Source organism: Diabrotica virgifera, chromosome 7, assembly GCF_917563875.1.
Source record: "Diabrotica virgifera virgifera chromosome 7, PGI_DIABVI_V3a".
NCBI lineage: Eukaryota > Metazoa > Arthropoda > Insecta > Coleoptera > Chrysomelidae > Diabrotica > Diabrotica virgifera.
This window is the reverse complement of record NC_065449.1, coordinates 58187925-58211845: the sequence shown is the minus strand read 5'-3', so window position 1 is coordinate 58211845 and position 23921 is coordinate 58187925. Positions and strand designations below refer to the sequence as shown.

Here is a 23921-nt window from a genome sequence, read left to right as displayed (position 1 = left end):
ACCACAATTTCAAAATTGTTATTGTAATTTATTGCTCATTATGTCATCACCATGACAACGCGAAAGTTAAGGATATTTGATTATATGAAAGTGTGTCAGAAACAGTGCGAAAAAGTAAATCCTATTTAAAATACATTGTTACTTCACGCACACTTAAAACCTTTCACGCACTGCTATCTATAATGACACTTTTCACAAACTAAAAACTTATACATAATATGACATAGAGTAGATAAACAATATTTTTATATATTCGAAAAGATAGTATTTTAACACGAATTTTCAAATAAAAAAATTTAGAAAGATGAAGTAGTTTTCAATCCTAATAGCAATATTATGGTAGGGGAGCAGAGTATGCTAAATGTGCAGTCACTCGAGCGCTCTGGGGACCTATTGGGTTGTGTTTATTAGGTCCTAAAACCAAAAAAAGTTAAGTAAAATTTTCCATTTTAGCGGGCGCTTGCCATTTTTTAATTTAATTTTCCATTTCCATTAATCGTTTTTTCCGAATATAGCGCCATCTATCCATAATTCGAAAAAATGTTTCGAATAAAAGTTGCTTATTTTTATGCAGAGAATTCAAATCTGCAATAAAAAATGGGTAATATTTATCCCATTTAATATTTTAAAGTAAACCCCCACCCCACCTCCGTGGTGGGTCGCGTTTGATACCATTCGATATATTTTTCAAAAATATTAAATAAGTGTATTTTGCAGTTTTTCGATCTGATGTTTATTTTGCTAAATATCGCGGGATTTGTATTTAAAATTTTAAATTTACCCCCCCCCCCTCTCTGTGAGGTGTCGTGTTTGGTATCTATCGATAGATTTTTGAAAAATATTGAACGTGAAGTTTTTAGTTTTTCGATCTGACGTTCATTTCGCGAAATATTCGCCTTTTCCTTGTGAAACTTTGTGACTCACCAATTCCCTTACGCCCCGCTTAAATCGTCAGATTTTTTAAATATACACTGTTTTGCATGTATTTAACTTACCTTATCTTAATCTGACAATTTCGAGTATTTTTAAGGATAGATTTTTTTTTTCGGGCCCCCCTAAACGAACTCCCCTGTGTTAAGAGCCAATATATGGCAGAGGTACATCTGCAGGGTACCACGTTTCTCCCCATATGATAATCTGACGCGCTCGAGTAACTGCAAAAATCCCCGCTTGGGCTCCCCTACCATTAATAATATTTAAAAATATTAAAATATTACTAAAAGATTTTTAAATTGAAAACTTATTGGTCCATTTTCTTGGTAACACCTCCATGGCTTCTAAAATTTGCAAGCCAGATGGATGCTCAAGCGAAGAAGACAAGAGGGAATTCAAAAACTTACAATTCACGACCCCGTCTGTTCAGCTGGTAAATTCCAACAGAAAATGGACCTAGTTACTCAAAGAAGTAACGACCAATATAAAAATAAAATAAAAATTCCATTTTTATTCAGTTGCAATGCAAAGGCAAAACAATCTTATTTTTCAATTAGAATACGGAGCGCAGTCCAGCCCTCTGAATCGACGATTTTCGACTCTTGTTGGAGTCTCATCGGAGAGAACGTAGGCCTGCTACTCCATACTCCAATGGAACTCTCGGTGTTGGTCGATTGGAGTATGGAGTAGCAGGCCTACGTTCTCTCGGATGAGACTCCAACAAGAGTCGAAAATCGTCGATTCAGAGGGCTGGACTGCGCTCCGTATTCTAATTGAAAAATAAGATTGTTTTGCCTTCGCATTGCAACTGAATAAAAATGGAATTTTTATTTTATTTTTATATTGGTCGTTACTTCTTTGAGTAACTAGGTCCATTTTATGTTGGAATTTACCAGCTGAACAGACGGGGTCGTGAATTGTAAGTTTTTGAATTCCCTCTTGTCTTCTTCGCTTCAGCATCCATCTGGCTTGCAAATTTTAGAATCCATGGAGGTGTTACCAAGAAAATGGACCAATAAGTTTTCAATTTAAAAATCTTTTAGTAATATTTTAAATATTATTAATATGGCTATTAGGATTGAAAACTACTTCATCTTTCAATTGCCAGATGACGCTAGTCACCTAGTCCATTCACGTCAGTTGCGGTGTGGGGGATGAACTCTCGGTGTTGGTCGATTGGAGTATGGAGTAGCAGGCCTACGTTCTCTCCGATGAGACTCCAACAAGAGTCGAAAATCGTCGATTCAGAGGGCTGGACTGCGCTCCGTATTCTAATTGAAAAATAAGATTGTTTTGCCTTCGCATTGCAACTGAATAAAAATGGAATTTTTATTTTATTTTTAAAAAAATTTAGCCTGGGCTCATTTGGAACAAAGTTAGCCATGTTTTTTTAATTCACAGCTAATTTGTTTATAATAATTAAGAAATCTCAAATGCCATTTTAAAGAATGGGATTTGTATTTTTTCCTTAAAAATTTGCACAAACATTATACCTTCACAGCACCCTCTACGATTTTTCAAAAATGTAGTGCAAACGATTACTAGGGGGAACCTACAAATCCAGCGAGTTAAAATACCGAAAAAGCAATTTCAAACGAATATAATTTGCTGTATCTCTGGATCAACTCAATGGATTTTGATCTTTCTTTTTTTAATTGGTATGTAATTTTTACGTACATTACAAATATGCAATTTGTTTATAAATTTATTAATTAATGAACAGTCTAATTTGTTTAAACAATTCTTGAAAAAGTTTTTTTTTACAAAAATCTATTTTTTAATCATAGTATCATTAATGATCACAGAAAAAGTTAAAGTGCACTTTAATAAATAAATTATTTTTATTAGATAATTATTTATTGAAGATAATTTATTTATTAAAGTATACCTTAACTTTTTCTATGATTAATAGGGATAGTATGATTAAAATCATGGATTTTTGGGAAAAAATTATTTTTTCAAAAATTGTTTAAACAAATTATACTGTTTATTAATTAATAAATGTATGGACAAATTGCATATTTGTAATGTACAGAAAAATTACATACAAATTAAAAAAAGAACGATCAAAATATATACAGTAGATCCCGAGATATAGAAAATGATAGTGTAGTTGCTCTTTTTAGTTTTTGAACTCGTGCATTTGTCGGCTCCCAGCTCCTCCTTCACTTACCGCGACTAGTCACCAATTGAACTACATTTTTAGAAATTCGTGTAAAATACCAGCTTTTCTAATATGTAAAATGACTTTTTCTACGGACAATATTTTTAAAGTTATTCTAAATGTTTTTAAACTACAAAATTTCACAAATTTGGCATTGGGATTTTTGACTATATTAGATAATTTCTGTATCGTTTTTTAGTACATTTTGATAGTATCAGTTTTCTACTTTCATTTGGCATACGCAGAATTGCCCTATCTTTATTATTTTCTGTCTTATGTTATTGCAAAATAAAGGTCTCTGGAATAAACAATTAGAATAACTCTTAAACTAATTAATGGATCGGTCTCAAATTTTGAGGGTTTGTTAAGTACCCCAATACCCAACTTTGGGTGAAACACTAAAGTTCTAAGGTAGTTTTAGTAAAAGTTATTAACAAATAACGATTTTCACTTATTTTGCAGTTCGCGTAGTAACAAATTAACTTTTTAACTTTCAAAAATCGGCATTTTGAAGGTTTTTTAATGTTCTAAAAAATTAAATTTTGTAATTTTATGTCAACTATTTAGCTTTTGAATGGGGTGCAAAAAATCGAAAAAATCGCGATTTTTGCACTAAATTGTTAATAATTAAAAAACGGACGCGAACTCTGGGTAGGTTTTCATCCTATAGGTATACAATAACCAAAAAAGTAGTCAGCTACCTGGATCTTTGAGTGTCCCGAACATGGTCTATTTCTAGCTTATTACCCTGGAGTATTATAATAAGTGTTCAAAACAAAATACCGTACGTTTAGTTTTCAATTAGATATACGCACTTAAAATGGCAACACTGCCAGCTTCTCACATTTAATGAGCTATGCCTTATTATGTATTATAATTAATAGACATTATAAACATTAAGAATGTAGGCGGCATAGAGTCAAAGAGTAGCAATATCATTGCCACATTCCCACGTTCAATAAGCTATGCGTTATTATAATTAATAGGCATGTAAACATTAAGAGTGCAGGCGGCATAGTCATAGAGTATCACTTTGATTGCTGGTACATCAGAGATGTACATCTACAGAGAAGCAGTAGAAGACAGAACAGCGGGTATGGTATAATTGCCAATGGAATAGTCATCGACAATCTGAGAGACTCTGGTGACACAGTTCTGCTAGCAACGGACAGGGATGATTTGCAGGCACTCCTACATTCAGCGACGGACCATAGCCAACAAATGGGTCTAAAAATAAACAAAGAAAAACCAATTGATGGTCATCAGCAAAAACAGAAATATAGCTAATAACTTAGCAGATATTAGAATAAACGGAGACATGGTGCAGAGAGTATAGCTGGTTCCTAAAAAAACCGATACGACTCTTAGCAAGATTATATTATACTGACATTATATTTATTATGACAGACTGTCAAAGTCAGTTAATATAAACAAACAAACAACTGATTACATATTATGTTAATTCATAAATTGTAATAATTATTAAGGTCTAAATTTTTATATTATTTTGAATTTCTGCATTTTATAAAGACCATATAAATGATAGTTTTTACGTAAAATAGGCTTGTTGTTATCATTTTTATCCAGATTTAGCCATACGGCTCACACTCCCTCTAAGGGGAAAATTGACTCATCCCAGATACCTACGGTATAAAAAGGATTGAGCTCTGGTGGGACTCTTTCCGTGTTATCGAGCCCTAGGTGACTTGGAATGCAGGTGTATCTCCCAAAAATTTTCGTACACTTCTGGCCGTCGCGAGTAGTACAGCTTTTTTATTATTATTAAGGAACAAAACAAACGACTTAACTCAACAATATGTATATTAAAGCAAGAATTGTAACCAAATTAAAAGATAACTGGGCACTATCAGAGGCAGCAAAACATTTTAACATAAGCAGAACCACAGTTTTTCTATTAATAAAAAATGGAACGAACAAGAAACTCTCGAAAGAAAGCGAGGGTCTGGAAGACCAAAACTATACTAAATTTAGGTATGTAAAAATAAAATTAATATTTTGTAATATCTCCATCAGCAGTGATAACAACTTGTAGTCTTCGGTCCTTCTGCGTGAAAGGAACTATGAAATTGTCTTCTTCAGAGAGCTCTTCCCAAACCTTGCTTTCTTTCGAGAGTTTCTTGTTCTCTCCATCTTTTATTAATATTAAAAACGGCTGTTCTGCTTACGTTAAAATGGTTCGCTACGGCAGATAGTGACCAACCAACCATCTTCTAATTTGGTTACAATTCTTGATTTTAGTTCTTTTCCAGCATGTGGAGTCATTTTTTGAGGTTGAACAGAATAAGTTATCTGACAAATTTTAAGATTTGGCAGTGACAGTGACAGTATGTAAATATTAAGTATTTATCCTAGCCCTGGCAGCTAAGGCCATTCAAATGAAGAGAAGAAGAAGTATTTATCCTTCAAAATACACTGCTCAATTTTCTACAAAATACGCTTTAAGAGTCGTATCAGGTTTTTTTTGAACCAGCTGTACAAGCATACAAGTATCTAGACTGCTTGGTGAATGAAAAATAGGGGCTTATCACAGGAAATCAAATGCAGAATAGAGCAAGCGAGATCATTATTTAGGAAAATGCAAAAACAGAGAGCTAAAAATTACGCTAAGAATAAGTTTACTGCGTTACTATGTGTTCATCCTTTTTTTCTATGGAATGGAATCATGGACCCTCACGGAAACAATGTGCAGGAGGATTGTGGCTTTTGAAATGTTGGCTTACCGCAGAATATTGAGGATATAGTGGATGAACAAAGTATCAAATCAAGTGGTAATACAACGGCTAAGCAAAGAAAGAGAAGTACTGAATACCATAAATGTAATTATCCAATGAAAGGTAGAGGGAAAGTGCGGCCCCGGACGAAGAAAAATATCCTGGTTTAGGAACCTCCGCCAGTGGGATGGAATGAGCACCACGACACTTATAGTCTAGCCGCAACATAGGGGGTCCCGTGTGCACTTTTAGGTCGCCGCGATTTGATGGTGGTATTATAGGTTTTTTGGGTCGCTTAATCCAATGGAAATGGTCTGGAGGTCCAAATGTGGTGCGTTTAATTGTTATTAACAAATTATGGTAAAATTAGGTGTTTTTCAGGAATTATTAGAAGCCCTGTAAATAAATTGGTAGTGTTAAGGTCATCTCTGGTGTATTTTTGGCCGCTGAATCGAATGCGACTAGGCGGGATTACTCAAAATGTGTTCGTATTTTGTTATTATCAAAATAATTGTTCATTGGCCGAAAAGCTCGAAATGCGTTATCTACAGCAAGTTTGTAGTCTTTTTCATAGTATTTTTATACGCTAAATCGATTGTCACTAGTCGTGATAGCTTCAACCACGTTCCGACTTTGTTATTAATAAATTATTGCAAAAATAACGGTTTACAGCACGTTTACTCACGGTTTTTGCTCTAAATTTTAAAAAACCACTTGGAATGACATGGAATTTGGCATGCACGTAGCTAACATGTCAAACAAAACAAGTGATATTGTGCCGATGTGTGCTTTTACCCTTGGCGTGAGTTTCACCCCGTTTCGGGGGTGAAAGAAGAAACCTTTAAAATAAGTCCGGAATTGGATAAACTGATTAATTCTAAGCAACGTTTGTTCTATACAGTTTTTTCACTAAGTCAATACTTTTCGAGTTATTTGCGAGTGAATATGTTTATTTTTTAACAAAAAAACCAAAAGCTCGAAAAGTATTGAGTTAGTGAAAAAACTGTATAGAACAAAAGTTGCTTAGAATTAATCATTTTATCCACTTCCAGACTTATTTTAAAAGTTTCCTTTTTCACCACCGAAAAGAGGTGAAACTCACCCCAGGGTAAAAGCAGACATCGGCACAATATCACTTGTGGCACAATCCAAGTGCTTTTTTAAAATGTAGAGCAAAAACCGTGAGTGAACGTACTATAAACCGTTATTTTTGCAATAATTTATTAATAACAAAGTCGGAACGTAGTTTAAGAGGAAACAGTAGCGATCAACAGGTAGCGAAAACGCGTTCCAAGATTGCGGCTGTAATTTTGAATATTTTTTCGAGATATTTGGCACACGTATTCGTAATATAATAAAGAATGGCGGTACAGAGCCCAATTTGAAAAATATATTAATATGTGGAAATTACTCTGTAATTAAATACAATATTAAAAAAACGAGCCTGTACCGCCATTAAGAAGAACAAAAAAATACACTTTCTTCAAATAAACTTTTTTATCCGATGCCTAGATTTTGTGTCATTTTGGAACTACTAATGAAATAAAAAAATTTAGTAGTTCCAAAATGACACAAAATCTAGGCATCGGATAAAAAAGTTTATTTGAAAAAAGTGTATTTTTTTGTTCTTCTTAATGGCGGTACAGGCTCGTTTTTTAAATATTGTATTTGATTACAGAGTAATTTCCACATATTAATATATTTTTCAAATTGGGCTCTGTACCGCCATTCTTTATTATATTACGAATACGTGTGCCAAATATCTCGAAAAAATATTCAAAATTATAGCCGCAATCTTGGAACGCGTTTTGGCTACCTGTTGATCGCTACTGTATCACCTTAAGCTATCACGACTAGCGGCAATCGATTTAGCGTATAAAAATACTATGAAAAATACTACAAACTTGCTGTAGATAGCGCATTTCGAGCTTTTCGGCGAATAAACTATTATTTTGTTATTAACAACATAAGAACATATTTTGAGTAATCGCGACTAGTCGCATTCGATTCAGCGACCAAAAATACACCAGAGAAGACCTTAACACTATCAATTTATGTACAGGGCTTCTAATAATTTCTGAAAAACACCTAATTTTAAAATAATTTGTTAATAACAATTAAACGCACCATAGTTGGTCTTCCAGACCACTTCCATTGGATTCAGCGACCCAAAAAACCTATACTACCACCATCAAATCGCGGCGACCTAAAAGTATCCACGGGACCCCCTATGTTGCGACTAGACAAAGTAAAAATCATGCGAGTGATCGCCAATGTCCTGGGAGGACAAGGCACTTAAAGACGAAGAATTTCTGCCAAAAATGTTGCCTGGCATCCTTCTGATTTGTTTAAGGGGTTACATAGGTCTTGCGGGTAAAAAGAGTAACTTTTAAAAAAATTATATCTCAAAAACTAAAAATTATTTTTATTTATAATTGGAACATGTAAAAGTATAGTACTTAAGGTACTCTCTAAAAAATTTTCAGCCAAAAATATTCATTTTTGTAGAGTTGACAGCAATTTTTCGACAACAGCCCTTTTTTGCGGTTGGCAGCATAACTAAAGGGTCGTTTAAACACAGCGATAAATCAAACAACTTATCAAGGTCAATCGAGTTGTTGCAACTTATCATTGTGTGTAAACGGTGCATCGCACAACTTATCAAAGTTGGAGTTGGGTTGAAGGTGGTATCGCATTGAATCGCAGCGTCTAAACAGCGTTTCAACTTGTCATCACAACTAGTTGCTGTGACTTATCGTTGTGTTTAAACGACGCTTAAGTCCAGTCTCATCTAAATACAAAAAATCAAAAAGATTCTTGTAGTTTATACCTCTGGCTAGTGAATGAACGAAGGAATTTTTATTAGGTGAAGTTGTTTTTGTTTTATAAAAAAAAACTACTTTAAAAATGGTCATTTTTGAAAAAATTAGAAGATTCCTTCGTTCATTCACTAGCCAAAGGTATAAGCTACAAGAAACTTTTTGATTTTTTGATTTCAGATGAGGCTGGACTTAATTATGCTGCCCACCGCAAAAGGGCTGTTGTCGAAAAATTGCAGTCAACTCTACAAAAATGAATATTTTTGCCTGAAAATTTTTTTGAGAGTATCTTAAGTACTATACTTTTACATATACCAATTATAAATAAAAATAATTTTTTAGTTTTCGAGATATAATTTTTTTAAAAAGTAGCTTTTTTAACCGCAAGACATGTAACCCCTTAAAGGGGACATTTTTGAACAGGATTCGGCAAAGAAACCGAATTAGATTTTTTTTCGTACGGTAAAATACGGTTCGTACGGTTTTGCCTCGCAAAATGCGAGGCCGCAAAATATTATGCGCATGCTATATAATCAACAATTTTACATAATATGAGTCTTATCTACAGACGATTATCTTTTTTTACTTGAAATTTCCGGAATTGTCAAATTTTAAGGTAGATAAACCTTTGCAGTAAACAGAGATAAAGGTACTGTTATCATTCGTCGCAACCACTGTCCTTGAAGTGAAAAAATGAAATATTACTTGAAAAAAATAGATGTAAATAAAAGATGTCTGGTTAAAAATAAGTTGCATGATATTATTAATAGAGTCCACATTTGTTTGGAGCTTTGTGTCATCACAAGCAACAAAATATAAGATTTTCTGGCACCCGTTCCTTAAATTTTGAAAAAATATGTTTTGGTTTGGAAAAATCGATTGAATACAGAGGAAAATACCCTATATTTATTTTATGCGTCATTTGCTGGCCGATGCCATATTTTTTATTTATTGTCAAAATTTTCCAGAATTATTGACATTGCTAATTTTCTTTATATCAAATACAGGGTGAGTCAAAACGCAAGTACATTATTTTCTCACTAATGTTAAATGGAACACCCTGTATTTTATATCATTTCGAAAAGCAACATTACCGTACTTTAATTTTTATATAACATTCCCTATGTCCAAATTTATTAGTTTTCGAGATATTTTCATTTTTCAGAGCAAATTATTTTAGGTGTCTAAATTTATCTAAATTTTAAGTAAGCCATGACTGAATTGACGATTACTGATTATCAAGCCGGTAATCAATGTAACAATGTAGCAAATAAAGAAATAAAAATAATTTATTAGTAATACATTTTACAAGAAAACACAACCACAACATGCAACATTTTTGAAACAATTAAAAACTACTTTTTTATGTAAATGTAACAAATAAAATAAAGAAAGAAAATTAGTAATAAATTTTACAAAAAAACACACAAACACAAAATACAACATTTTGTGAAGACAATTAAACACTACACAATTAAACACAACAAATAATAAAGAACGAAAAATAAAATAATTTATCAGTAATACATTTAGCAAAAAAAAACATGTTTGAAAAAATTAGAAGCTACTTTTAATAAAATATTTTTAATATTTAATTACATAAGGTGTTCAAAATTACCTCCTGACATATTTATGCATGCCTAAAAACGATCATTGAATGAGCTACTTACTCTACGAAGCATTTGTAAATTAAAACATCGAAATACACTTTGTATTCTATTTTTCATCTAATCCCTTGTTGTTGGAGGTATTTTATAAACTTCATTATTAACGTCACCCCAAAAAAATCAGTCCAGTTTATTAAATTCTGGTGAGTTGGGTGGCCACGCTACTGGTCCATTGAAAAATGAAAACATCTCGAAAACTAATAAATTTAGACATAGGGAATGTTATCTAAAAATTAAAGTACGGTAATGGTACTTTTCAATAGTGATATAAAATACAGGGTGTTCCATTTAAAATTACTGAGAAAATAATGTACTTGCGTTTTGACTCACCCTGTATTTGATATAAAGAAAATTAGCAATATCAATCATTCTTGAAAATTTTGACAATACGTAAAAAAATATGGCAAATAAACCATTGCTGTTTGCTTATTTTTATTTATACAGGGAGTTGAACTTGTTACGATTTTCATATAAAATTGATTATAACTTTGTAAATACCCTGTATAACATAACAAACCTTTATATTTTTGTGATTCGGAAGTTAACAGGATTTTGAATTTAAAATAAAATATAGGGTGTTCAGTTTAAAAAATCATAAGTCTGGTCTGCCTCTGGGTTATCGAAAAGCCTGTAACATTCTAACTAATTTTGTAATTAATTTGAAGCTCAAATGATGCTAAAATTTTTGTTATTAACTTTTATTGCTATTTATTACTATAGCGGATCTATTGAGCTTTACCCCACTAATCAATCACCCTGTATTTTTCTATTGATTCTTGAGATTATTTTCAATATAAGGGTTTCAACCTCCTAGTTGGGATGGATTCCAACCCCAAAAGCATACTTCGGCATAGGGTCAATTTTGAACGTAAGGGTTGACAATACAATGTTTTTCGAATATGAACTAGGGTTCATTATATCAAGTCAACATCTATGCCAAGATATTGTTAGATCATTAAGCTATTGTTTCTAATATCTATTTAAGTGGGTATATAGTGGCTAAACACCCCTTTAGGGGTTACGCCGCTTAAGCTCTTTAAATCTGTGTTTTGAGGTAGATGAGTCCTCAGTTTCTTTATTTAATTTTCTGTTATTTTTTCCCACCGTTTCCTATCTCTGATTTTTTGCTTCCATTGTCGTATACCCGCCCTATTGAGGTCATTTATTAGTTCTTGTAACCATGTAGATCTTGGTCTTCCACGTCCTCTTTTGCCAGCTGCTGATTTATTTTACACACACTATATCTTCCTTAATTTCTTCCAGTATAGCCCAGTAAATGAACGGAAAATTCGGCGATACCGTGTAATTTTCAGGGGCAACTCCGAATTGCATGAAAATTTGGATTTAGGTTCTACTTACCCTCTACTTCAAAGTTGAAATTGTGCCGTTGGTTGCTTTTACTTGAGGGGTGACAGTCACCCCTTCTCGGGTGTAAAAAAACATACCTTCAAGATAAGACCGGAAATGGATAAATTGACTGATTTTAAGCAAAAATTTTTCGCAAATAACTCAAAAAGTAAATATTTTATCGAAAAAAATATCCTTAGCAAAAGTGTAGCTTATAAAAAACTCAAAAAAATGTTGTATCAGTAAAGTCTATCAATCAAATAAAAACAAAGTTGTAGCTCATGAAAAATACGTTCTTATTCGTCTAATTCCAAATCTAATATTTCAAGGTGAAATCACCGAAAAACTAAGCATTATTCGGGAAAACCCCATTTAAACTTCTTTAAAGTGTTTATAAAATGCTTTGTTTTAATTGTTAACAAAAGTTTTAGCATTAAAAATAAGCGAGTTACGCTCAAAATAAAGTTGGCCCTCTTTTTTTTGTAAAAAATCATGAAAATTTCGCCGTGTTTAGCTTCCCAAATGAAATTAATCGCTACTGCTTTACAAACAATTTGCTTACCTATTTATTTTTTATATGATCTGTCAGTCTCACCGGTTTTTCGTCTTACGGAGAAACAAACTGAAGCTAGCATATTTATAATAGCAAAACCTACATTTCTTTTACTCTTTAAGGTTTTTTTATCACTAATACTTTTTAAGCTATTTTGAAAAAATTAAATTTTTCAAAAATTTTTAGAAAATTTTTTTTTACTATACCTACAACCAAATGTTTAGAAAAATAAACACCGATGTGAAGTTATCCATAGATTCCATCCATAGATTTTTTTTTCAAAATATCGCAAAAATACTGGGACAATAGTACTACCAAGCAAGTATATTATTAAATTAAAGGAAACCAATAGTAAAACTTATACTTAATATAAAATTTTATATTAAAACCAATTTTCCACACTTTGCAGTTCATATTCTCAAAAAGCGAAGAAATACACTTTTTATTTTGGATTTTAATTTTCTTTATGAAATAATGCTTATTAATAAACAACATATCCAAAAATTGAGGAGGAGTGTTTTCACTTAACAGAAAAAATAAATTTTAAAGATTGTACGTGTGTGATTCTTATAGACGAGACACATGTCGTAGTTAATCACCTTAAAAACGGAGAAATACACTTTTTATTTTGGATTTTAATTTTTTTTAAGAAAGTATGCTTATTAATAAAAAACATATCCAAAAATTGAGAAGGAGTGTTTTCACTTAAGAAAAAAAATAATGTTTAAAGATTGTACGTTTGTTATTCTTATAGACGAGACACATGTCGTAGTTAATCACCTCAAAAACGGAGAAATACACTTTTTATTTTGGATTTTAATTTTTTTTTAAGAAAGTATGCTTATTAATAAACAACATATCCAAAAATTGAGGAGGAGTGTTTTCACTTAAGAAAAAAAATAATTTTTAAAGATTGTACGTTTGTGATTCTTATGGACGAGACATGTCGTAGTTAATCACCTCAAAAACGGAGAATACACTTTTTATTTTGGATTTTAATTTTTTTTAAGAAAGTATGCTTATTAATAGATAACATATCCAAAAATTGAGGAGGAGTGTTTTCACTTAACAGAAAAAATAAATTTTAAAGATTGTATGTGTGCGATTCTTATGGAGGAAACATGTCTTAGTTAATCACCGCAAAAACGGAGAATACACTTTTTATTTTGGATTTTAATTTTTTTTAAGAAAGTATGCTTATTAATAAACAATATATCCAAAAATTGAGGAGGAGTGTTTTCACTTAAGAAAAAAAATAATTTTTAAAGTTTGTACGTGTGTGATTCTTATAGACTAGACACATGTCGTAGTTAATCACCTCAAAAACGGAGAAATACACTTTTTATTTTGGATTTTAATTTTTTTTAAGAAAGTATGCTTATTAATAAACAACATATCCAAAAATTATTGTTTTAATTAGTGTTAAGGGTTTCCTGTTTAAACGGGGCTGCCAGACGTGAACTGAACCCTTAGTCGCACCCCATTCGATTTTTTAGGAAAAACGAAATTTCAAAGCAAAAACCCAGACCTGTTTTATTTGTAATTTTATACATAGGAGCATGACGATGTTATTTTATTTTGTTGTATACACTGACGGTGAGAAAATCGCTTACATTTTTTGCACTCTTTTTCGCAATTACTTTTTCCACAATGCACACATTTTGTAGTTATATTTTCGGTTGTTGTAATAATAAGGTACTCTAAATATTTTCTGTATAGTTTCGGATTAAAATTTTTATCAACTAAAATTTTTTTTATATTAGTTTCGCAATAATACAGTGTGAACACACCACAATTCCAAGAATCTGTTTGAACTGGATGCATGTTATTAAAACTAAAAGTGAAATCTGCAGCAACATTATCGCCCGTATTTGTACACATTGACATTATTCTATAAAAGTAATATTTTCCTTTTTTACTGTTATTACCACGTGGATCATAAAACTCTGCAGATTTGTTGCAAGTATCGATTTTCATCACCATCCAATGGTTTAGTACAAGTATTGGAAAGAACAAAATCTGACTATTTATTGACCATTTTTCCAGTCCTCTTAGTATTTTCTCAACCGTGTAACTGAAGAAAATTTTTATGTGATTTTTGCTATTTCGAAAAATGTTTAAAACATAATCCACGAGAAAATTGTCCAACCACATGTCTGTACAGTTTTGTTTACTTGCCGCTAGGTAAGAAAAACTGGTATAGAACAATAACTCGTCGTTAAACTTTGTTATTGCGTAATCGCCATTTGCATAACAGGGGTAAATAAAATCATGTGTTTTTATATAGTATTCGTGGTCTGTTTCTTTGATATTTGGAGTTTTTTGACTGTTTACATTTTCTATTATTGCCTTGGTGTTCTCAAAATATTTCTTAATTAATTGTTGTTTAAAATAAGTGTGCATGCTTTTCTTTCTTTTACACCACGTTTCTTCTATTTTATTTTGCTTCTCATTTCCTTTTTTTAAATTTTAGTACGTAACTTGGAAGCGCATCTAATTCTTTTTATTTTATATTTATGTTCTCTATATTGGCTTAAAACGTAGTGACGTACCTTCCGTACAAAACGTGAACATTTTAAATGTAAATTATTATTTAATATATTATTTTTTAATAACCCAAAGTAGTTTTCTACGGGAGCGTTGCTTGTTCTGCCATGAAAAATTCGACTCCACAATGGTAAGAATGGAATATAGTGCTGGATAAAGTAAGACCCAAATTCTGGGTTATAAAACGGATTTTCTGTTTCAGTCTTATTTAAGTTCTCATGTCCTTCTAGAACCGCGTCAAACATATTTTTAAAGTATATATAAAATAAGTTGTTTGAATAAAAGGCAGAACTTAAAGGCAGCGTATTATTGTTGTAAAAATATGATAAATTGTCATCACTGATTTTACTCTCAGCAATAATTTCTGAGTTAGTAATTTTGTATGATGTTAGTACTGATAGTAATTTATTTGTTATCATCTTAGTTTCTTAGGTAATTTGAGGACTTGCCAAAAGATAGAAAAAACAGTTTAGCACTGTTTCAATGTCATTAAAGGAAATTATATTAAATAAAGTAGCAATAATTTCTTTTATTAAAGATTTTGTATCGGAAGCAGATTTTAAAAAGTATGTGTTGATGTCACGAGAGACTAGTTTTATCATGTGTGCACAGCAGAGTTTAATAATTATTATTTTACTTAAATCGACTGTTTTATCTGTAACTGACCTATACAATAGTTTACAGTAGTCTTGTAACGTTAATAAATTCCAAGCTTCGCAAATTGAATTTAAAATTGCCACACTAAAATCACTGGTTGCTACTTTAAATGCAGGCCAGTGTACATTATTTCTTAAACAATAATGTCTATATTCATTTAACCATGATGAAATGTTTCCAATATCATGGCTATTAGTTACCATTTCCAAAAGAGGTACAATTTTTTTTGTATTTAACTGAGCAACACCGGCATAATATAGTATTCTCTTTGAATCTGCAAAAGGTTTTCTAACAACTGAACCAGTTGCGTCTATATGTATTGAAGATACATTAAACCTATTATTATTTTTAACAAAATATAACTGTTCCCTACTTAATGTGCACACCCTAAATGTATAAGGAATATAATTTTTATTTTCTTTTTGCATTTGAATTATGTCGGTAAGATCATCCCTTAATCTATCATTTCTGGCATTAGCCTCAGATTTAACTTTCCTGTATACTACATCACTCTTAATCATATTTAAATTTTTAGAGTGTTCTAGTCCATAGCAGCAGTTATTAATATCATCATTTCTGATGTTGAAAGCTGTGTTTGGCAGTAATCGGTCACCAAGTAATATTCTTTCAACTCCTCGAACTTGGGATGTCAATTGACTACCGTGAAAAAAATTAATAGAATTACTGTATACATGGGCATTTAGGCTTGAACTTATTTTACAAATGATTTTATTTAAATTTTTTACAATCGGGTTGTGAGCAATAACCGTAAATAATAATTTTACCTTTTAGATAATTGCAACCCTTGATGCATAAAATACAAATATTATTTACTTTCTTAAAGTTTTCTCTTATTGTAAAACTGTATAATTTTGGCTTAAATTTTTTTGATTTTTTATCATATATTGTAGAAAACTCTTGCTTATTTAACAAAAATGTTCCTTCAAACACTGAACAAGTAGAGTTAACTATTAATGTGTTGGGATGTATATTTCGTGAACTTACGGGAATTAATAATGCTTCGCGTTGTGTTTGGTGTATGTTATAAAATTTCTTGATCTCTGGATCGATAATATTGTTATCATGAGAAATATTTAAAGTTTTATCCATAGTAACAGATTTATCCAAACAAGAAATGTCTGCTATATCAAAATTTGCCAATGGTGTTTGTGACAAATTGTTTGTGTTTGTCTCGGAGGGGGCATTAACGGTAGTTTCAAAAAAGGACATATTGTTAAATACTTCAGGATGTACATCAAACGAATTATTTAAATCGACATTATTAATTAGATCCTCACTAGAAAAAGTTATATTATTATTATTATAAATATCCACTACTTCGTTTTTTTGTTGTTGTATAAGACACGAATATGTTTTGTAAAAGTTTGAATTCGTGTTGGAACATTTTTTAAATATTTTTAGTCTATTCAGAGGGGAATCTGCACCACACAAATTTAAAGCTGCCTCGGCTATTAGACTGTCTGACGTTCTACACCTTAAAAGATTATGCAAAGAAACGTTTTTTGAGTAAAAATATTCACTTAAGGCAATATCAAAACTGTTATTCATTTTTACAACCCTTGCTTTTAACACACAAGACAGTAAAATAAACTTTGCTCTACCAAGCGATAGAAAACACAACTACAATGTTTAAAAAATTTAAAAAAAAAACAGTATATTCACTACAAACTTTGTCCGATAAAATGTTCACTACTAAAAAATTAGAATGCCTATGTCTACCAGAATTTATAAATTTACTGACAAACACATATTTTGAAGAAACTCAGTCCCCACTAAACAAAATAAAGGCTTATGCACTTTCTCTTTTTGGGTTTTTCTAAAGTTGATTATTAGTAATTTCATGTACCCTATATACCGGCCTTGAGTTTTCAAATTTTCCGTTTTTACCTGCCCCGATAATAACGACCCAGTCCCAGAAGCATACTTTTGTCTATTGAATCATAGAGTAATTGTCTATTGTATCGTAAAGTAATATTTTAAAAAAGTTTGCTCTTCATAGTTAATTTTAAATCAATTAGTACCTTCATCATTCCTGTCATCTAAGTTTAAAATAATAATAGTAGATATGGGCATTACAATTTTTTATATATCATATAGCATACCTTACCTAAAAAAATGTGCAGGAAAATTTAAAAAGGAATTTGTTTTAATATCAAATTAATGGTAAATAAAGACATTCCAATTTCTTTATTTATCCTATAGCATTTCTTTATCTAAACAAATGTGCAAAAAGATGTTAAAAATAATTTATTTTAATATCAAAATATTGTTCTGAATGTTTTTCTTTGTTCTTATTTTTTTATTTATTAATTTTATTATTATCTTTATTATTTTTCTGAATGTACTCGCTTCGGCGGTACATATACAAATAAAGAATATTTTTCAATTTTATGTGGTATTATTCCCAAAAAACTTTGTATTAATATCAAAACTTAAAAAAAACCTGTCTGCCCGTAATCGGACTTTCGAGCATCTTCAATATATTAAATATAAAAAGAACGGTAGATGTAGGCATTTCAATTTTTTTATGTATGATACCTATAGCATACCTTTATCTAAACAAATGTGGACGAACAGTCATTAAAAATGCAACATTAAACTCGTTCAATCCGTAGTTTTTTTGTAAATGTTGATCTGAAAGGTAGTTTTAAGGGTCGAAAATTTGAAATGTATCCCAAATCTATATTCGATAAGATAAACAAATAATTATTACACATATTTAAACATGATGTACATCTTTAATAAATAATGCATAAATCTGTAGTTTTTAATCTTCTGTCAGAGAGGGTAGTTGTTCTTACCCCTTAAAAGCAAAAAGCACATAATAGCACATTATATAAGATAATAATTTATAACTTTTGAAGACGAAAGTCAAATAAGCTCCTTGTCGAATTTCATAAAAATCAATGCGGTACTTTAGAAGGCTGCAGTTATAAAAATTTTTACCCTAAAACACTAGACTGACTGGGATGTGAGGTTCAGAGCCAAGTGGAGTATTACCATAGGAAGGAGATCCTAATTCTTTTGATTGGTGTGATCTAGGACGACTTGAACTTTATTTTTCTATAATAAGTCACTTTACACTACACATAAACTAACGTAAATACTAAGTACAGACACTACAGTGACAAAACTGATTATAAAAAAATTGCGAAAGTAAAGAAATAAATTTAATAAGATGGACTAAACGCCCGAGAAAAGCACCTGACTGTCGCGAAGATTCCGTACAACAACAGAGTTTAAAACTACATAAAAGTATTCTATCAGAGATTTTATAGGTTTTCGAACAATTATTGTTATTAGCAGAAACATGTTAAATCCCTTAATCCTATGGGTTGGAAAGTTACAAAAGTACTGTTCAAAAACTAATCTCTTAAAATAAAGGGTGATTAATAACAAACTACCTGGGCGGTTAAAGCTAGGTGTAGGAATATATTTAATCAGCTACAATATGAATACAATGCCCCTCTAAAAGTAGGATTAGACTATGGCATTTGTCATTTATTTAAATTCATTTCAAAAATGCAGAAAACTAAAATTTGAATAAGTAATAAATAACCAAGATTTTCTTTAAGCTGATCAATACTTTCAAAAGAAATCGGTTTTGTCATTTCTCAAAAATGGTATTATACCGGCAGATTGCATACAAGCTTAGGTAAATTCTTTTATGAGTAATAATAATTATTCAATAAGAGTTTAACAGCTAATGGTACAATGGTTGGGTAAATCATAATTCACAAGAATACTAGTCAAATAAAAATAAAGGGAGTGTTTCCCACACTAAAAATATTATTAATCATCACATTAATATCCAAAAAACCAATAAATAAGTTTTATAAGCTTAAATAGTTAAAAAAAAAATTCAAAAAAAGTTTTATAAAACAATTAAAAAAGTTACTTAGTAATGAGTTAACTCCATTACGACGTCTGTGAAAATTTCAATAAAAGCCGTTGAAATCAGAGGTGTTGCACTTTTTATTCAAAGTACTTAGTATATATGCCAACATGCAAATTTTTTAACTATAAACGCTCTTCAATTTTTGAATATCTAATAAATAAAAAAAATAAAACAATCTTTCTCAATTTTTGGATATGTTATTTATTAATGGTTTAATTTCTTTCATAAGAAAAATTAAAATCAAAAATAAAAAGTGTATTCTCCGTTTTTGAGGTGATTAACTACGACATGTGTCTCGTCTATAAGAATCACACACGTACAAAATTTAAAAATTATTTTTTTTCTTAAGTGAAAACACTCCTCCTCAATTTTTGGATATGTTGTTTATTAATAAGCATACTTTCTGAAAAAAAAATTAAAATCCAAAATAAAAAGTGTATTCTCCGTTTTTGCGGTGTTTAACAAAGACATGTTTCCTCCATAAGAATCGCACTCATAGAATCTTTAAAATTTATTTTTTCTGTTAAGTGAAAACACTCCTCCTCATTTTTTGGATATGTTGTTTATTAATAAGCATACTTTCTTAAAAAAAAATAAAATCCAAAATAAAAAGTGTATTCTCCGTTTTTGAGGTGATTAACTACGACATGTGTCTCGTCTATAAGAATCACACACGTACAAACTTTAAAAATTATTTTTTTTCTTAAGTGAAAACACTCCTCCTCAATTTTTGGATATGTTGTTTATTAATAAGCATACTTTCTTAAAAAAAATTAAAATTCAAAATAAAAAGTGTATTTCTCCGTTTTTGAGGTGATTATCTACGACATGTGTCTCGTCTATAAGAATCACACACGTACAAAATTTAAAAATTATTTTTTTTCTTAAGTGAAAACACTCCTCCTCAATTTTTGGATATGTTGTTTATTAATAAGCATACTTTCTTAAAAAAAAATTAAAATCCAAAATAAAAAGTGTATTCTCCGTTTTTGCGGTGTTTAACAAAGACATGTTTCCTCCATAAGAATCGCACACATAGAACCTTTAAAATTTATTTTTTCTGTTAAGTGAAAACACTCCTCCTCAATTTTTGGATATGTTGTTTATTAATAAGCATACTTTCTTAAAAAAAATTAAAATCCAAAATAAAAAGTGTATTCTCCGTTTTTGAGGTGATTAACTACGACATGTGTCTCGTCTATAAGAATCACACACGTACAAACTTTAAAAATTATTTTTTTTCTTAAGTGAAAACACTCCTCCTCAATTTTTGGATATGTTGTTTATTAATAAGCATACTTTCTTAAAAAAAATTAAAATCCAAAATAAAAAGTGTATTCTCCGTTTTTGCGGTGTTTAACAAAGACATGTTTCCTCCATAAGAATCGCACACATAGAATCTTTAAAATTTATTTTTTCTGTTAAGTGAAAACACTCCTCCTCAATTTTTGGATATGTTGTTTATTAATAAGCATACTTTCTTAAAAAAAATTAAAATCCAAAATAAAAAGTGTATTCTCCGTTTTTGCGGTGTTTAACAAAGACATGATTCCTCCATAAGAATCGCACACATAGAATCTTTAAAATTTATTTTTTCTGTTAAGTGAAAACACTCCTCCTCAATTTTTGGATATGTTGTTTATTAATAAGCATACTTTCTTAAAAAAAATTAAAATCCAAAATAAAAAGTGTATTCTCCGTTTTTGAGGTGATTAACTACGACATGTCTCGTCCATAAGAATCACAAACGTACAATCTTTAAAAATTATTTTTTTTCTTAAGTGAAAACACTCCTCCTCAATTTTTGGATATGTTGTTTATTAATAAGCATACTTTCTTAAAAAAAATTAAAATTTAAAATAAAAATGTATTTCTCCGTTTTTGAGGTGATTAACTACGACATGTGTCTCGTCTATAAGAATCACACACGTACAATCTTTAAAAATTATTTTTTTTCTTAAGTGAAAACACTCCTCCTCAATTTTTGGATATGTTGTTTATTAATAAGCATTCTTTATGAAAAAAAAATTAAAATCCAAAATAAAAAGTGTATTTCTCCGTTTTTGAGGTGATTAACTACGACATGTCTCGTCCATAAGAATCACAAACGTACAATCTTTAAAAATTATTTTTTTTCTTAAGTGAAAACACTCCTCCTCAATTTTTGGATATGTTGTTTATTAATAAGCATACTTTCTTAAAAAAAATTAAAATTTAAAATAAAAATGTATTTCTCCGTTTTTGAGGTGATTAACTACGACATGTGTCTCGTCTATAAGAATCACACACGTACAATCTTTAAAAATTATTTTTTTTCTTAAGTGAAAACACTCCTCCTCAATTTTTGGATATGTTGTTTATTAATAAGCATGCTTTATGAAAAAAAATTAAAATCCAAAATAAAAAGTGTATTTCTCCGTTTTTGAGGTGATTAACTACGACATGTGTCTCGTCTATAAGAATCACACACGTACAAACTTTAAAAATTATTTTTTTTCTTAAGTGAAAACACTCGTCCTCAATTTTTGGATATGTCGTTTATTAATAAGCATACTTTCTTAAAAAAAATTAAAATCCAAAATAAAAAGTGTATTCTCCGTTTTTGCGGTGTTTAACAAAGACATGTTTCCTCCATAAGAATCGCACACATAGAATCTTTAAAATTTATTTTTTCTGTTAAGTGAAAACACTCCTCCTCAATTTTTGGATATGTTGTTTATTAATAAGCATACTTTCTTAAAAAAAATTAAAATCCAAAATAAAAAGTGTATTCTCCGTTTTTGAGGTGATTAACTACGACATGTCTCGTCCATAAGAATCACAAACGTACAATCTTTAAAAATTATTTTTTTTCTTAAGTGAAAACACTCCTCCTCAATTTTTGGATATGTTGTTTATTAATAAGCATACTTTCTTAAAAAAAATTAAAATTTAAAATAAAAAGTGTATTTCTCCGTTTTTGAGGTGATTAACTACGACATGTGTCTCGTCTATAAGAATCACACACGTACAATCTTTAAAAATTATTTTTTTTCTTAAGTGAAAACACTCCTCCTCAATTTTTGGATATGTTGTTTATTAATAAGCATGCTTTATGAAAAAAAATTAAAATCCAAAATAAAAAGTGTATTTCTCCGTTTTTGAGGTGATTAACTACGACATGTCTCGTCCATAAGAATCACACACGTACAAACTTTAAAAATTATTTTTTTTCTTAAGTGAAAACACTCCTCCTCAATTTTTGGATATATTGTTTACTAATAAGCATACTTTCTTAAAAAAAATTAAAATCCAAAATAAAAAGTGTATTCTCCGTTTTTGCGGTGTTTAACAAAGACATGTTTCCTCAATAAGAATCGCACACCTACAATATTGTAGCGGAAGAGAAATCTTGGCCGATCCCCGTATAACAGTAAACACCTCGAGAATGACGTAATCGGATGTGCTAGGCCTCGCCGGAGAATTCTGGAAGGTACGTCACGTAGGCGGAACAAGCCGATAGCTCGAGATGGGAGTCGATTGTTCCAGAATAACAACTGGGTATAAATACGGGCATATTTTGTGAATAAGTTTAGTGTATAAGATAAATTCGTCTGTAACTTATATAAATAAAGTCGTATATAAATTACGAACCGCTAGTTTTATTGTAATTAGAAGTAATTACACTAGTCACGCTACAGTTGGTGTCAGGTGTTCGGTAAACTTAGTGCGATATAAATAAGTGAATTACAGAGAGACTTTAAAAGACTTTTGAACTTTATTCGTCGGGAATAACCGGAGTGCGTTAATTGTTCGGTATTCGGAAAGACTTTTAAAAGACATTTTGGAAAGTACGTGTGTGCCGACCAAAGATGTTGCTACGAGAACTTACAGTAAAACAGCTCCGTGAACAGCTAGAGGAACGGGATCTGGACAGCAGTGGGCTCAAGATAGTCCTACAAGCACGACTCGAGGAAGTCCTAACGAAGAACGGAGATGATCCAGAGACGTTCCATTTCCAGTCAGCAGAACAAGCAATCTTATCGAAATTAAAAACTGTTTCTGAAACGATTGATGATACTTCTAAGATAAGCAACGAGAAATTTGAAAGTGTTTCTCAAAAGATCGATGAAACTTCTAAACAGAACAACGAAAAACTTGAAGAAGTTAGTAAAAAAAACAATGAGAAATTCGAAACCATTTCTCAAAAGATCGATGAAACTTGTAGAAAAAGCGATGAGAAATTTGAAAGTGTTTCTCAAGTAATAAAAGACGTTTGTAGACAGACCGACGAGAAATTTGAAGAAGTTTCCAGAACATTCGATAAGATACAGAAAAGTGTAGACGACAATAAAGAAATGCTAGAAGAGAAGATCAAACAACTAGAGAGCATGATAACTGATACAAAAGTACAACCATCAGTTAATGCAGTAGCTTTAGATCTTGTAGTGAAGGATGAAACACCGAGAGACGAAACATCGCATCATATGAGATTTAAATTACCACCATTCGATGGAAAGTCCTCTTGGTCCATATACCTTAGACAATTCGAAGCTATTGCGACCGCCAACCATTGGACCGAACAAGAAAAGGCTGTTTCCTTG

General features: G+C 30.8%; 1 protein-coding gene across 2 annotated transcripts in view; it reads left to right on the top strand.

Moving 5' to 3' along the window:
• The window catches only part of LOC114335358 (proline dehydrogenase 1, mitochondrial), a 219584-nt gene that overhangs the window by 74492 nt on the left and 121171 nt on the right, over positions 1–23921 (top strand). The window lies entirely within an intron of this gene.